Here is a 2,335-nt window from a genome sequence, read left to right as displayed (position 1 = left end):
CACCCCAACTATTAAGCACGGTGGCGGCAACATCATGTTATGGGGATGCTTCTCATCAGCAGGGACTGGGAAGCTCATCAGGATTGAGTGGAAAATAGAATGATATAAAATACAGAAGAAAACCTGCTTGAGTCAGCCAAGAATCTAAAACTGGGTCAAAAAATTCACATTTCAGCAGGACAATGACCCGAAGCAAAAGGTCAAAGCCACATTAGAATGGTTTCAAAAGAAGAAAGTGAATGTACTGGAGTGGCTCCATCAAAGTCCTGACTTGAATAGAATGGAAAATGTATGGCGAAACTTGAAGATTGCAGTCCATCAACGATCTCCAATGACCTTGTTAGAATTGGAGCAATTTTACCAGGACGAATGGATAAGAATTACAACCATTCCATTGTGCAAAGCTGGTAGAGACCTATCCCAAAAGACTTACAACAGTAATTGCTGCAAAAGGTACTTCCACCAAGTACTGACTTAGGGGGGCTGAATACTTATAAAATTAGCAAATTTCAATTCATATATTTTCTTTCCAGATTTTGCTAACATTCAACCTCCTTCACACATAACAGTGTTAAGTTTGATTATTAGAGTTTTGAATAAAAACAAGTTCATTTAAAATTTGTTTACGTTAGTTGTATTTCATCAAAATGTGACAATTTTGGTAGGAGGTGAATACGTTTGCAAGGCACTGTAAGTTTCTTATGGTGTCTTCATTGCAATTTATTGGATCCAGAGGCGTTCCCTCCTTCTGAAATTGTTTACGATTAGATGCTAGTATGGTTCACTTCTAGTAAGGTATTAAAGTATCTTAAGTGTTCCTGGAGAAAAAGAAATTGTCTATCCATGAAGCTATAAAACAATAATGAAGTTAAACACAATTTGTTAGAGAGATTATCCAAGTCACTTGACTTTGAAATTTTCCCCCATCGTTAATCGCACTTTTTCCGATGATCATGATCATACACTATTGTCCTACGCTAAAATTTCCATTGTAAAAAGCATCTGAGAACTACGGTGAAATCAATAAGTCAATCTTATACCCTCTATCTTGACATGATTTCTACAAATTCTACACACTATGAGGACCAATACCACGTATATGTAGAGCAAAGGTCGTCAAGAAATTAATGTCGCAATCTTTTAGATGAAAAAAAAACAAACAGGAACAACTTATATATCAAAACAAAACATTTATTAATTGAAATAGTCTCCAATCTTATCGATGATGGTTTTACATCTTACAATCAGTTTGTTAATGCCCTGATTAAAGAAATCATTTGGCGTTGAAGCAAAAAAACATATAGATGTCCTCTTTAACACCTTCCACATTTGCATACGTTTTCCCATTAAGATGGTGTTGCAGCGAACGAAAAAGATGGTGATCTGGTGGTGCCATATCTGGAAAATATGGTGGGTGGGGAAGAACTTCCCAACCCAACTCCATAATCTTGTGTTTCGTCAAACGTGCCACATGTGGACGTGCATTGTCGTGGAGAAAAAAAAACACCTTTTCGATTGAGGAGTGAAGAGCGTTTCTGATGAAAGGCTTGATTTAAACGTTCCAGTTGCTGACTATAGAACTCTTCATTGACAGTTCGCTGTGGATTGAGGAGTTCGAAATGAATTACTCCTTTGGTGTCCCACCAAATGCAAAGCATCACTTTCTGTGGATGGAGTCTAGGTTTTGGGATCGGAAGTGGTTTATGTCTAGGACTGAACCATTGTTTTTGGCGTTTAATATTCGCATAGAGAATCCATTTTTCATCACCGGTGACAATTCTGTCCAAAAATAGGTTACGCGCCAGAAGAGACGAAGCAATGTTCACACATTGGAAACGATAATCATCGGAGAGTTCGTGAGGCACCCAAACACCTTCTTTAAGGAGTTTTCCATATTCCTTGGATGTTTACGTATTGTTTCATGAGCGACATGCAATTTCAGGGCCACGAATGTGTTGCCTCGGGTTAGACTCAACAAGCGTCTTCAGAGTATCAATATCAATTCCAACTTGTCGGCCACTGCCATCACAGTTTTTAAGGCTAAAGTTACCTGAACAAAATTTGCTGAACCATCGTTGACCCTTACGAACGTTCAAAACATTTCCATAAACTTCTTTGATATTCTTTGTGGCTACAGAGGCGTTGTTTCTCTTCTTGTATTCAATCAGCATTACATGCCGAATGTGTGTCTCGTCATGTTCCATCAATATAAGGGATTAGAGTAAACTAAACTTTACACATTTATAAAGGCTACGCTAAGGTGACGTTCGTTTAATTATTATACGTGATGTACGTTTTTTGGGGGGTGGTTAATGAAAGTGTTCCAAAACGCAAC

This window comes from Limulus polyphemus, unplaced genomic scaffold (genome assembly GCF_000517525.1).
Source record: "Limulus polyphemus unplaced genomic scaffold, Limulus_polyphemus-2.1.2 Scaffold1590, whole genome shotgun sequence".
Lineage (NCBI taxonomy): Eukaryota > Metazoa > Arthropoda > Merostomata > Xiphosura > Limulidae > Limulus > Limulus polyphemus.
The sequence above is the reverse complement of the archived record's forward strand: the minus strand, read 5'-3'. Positions refer to the sequence as shown.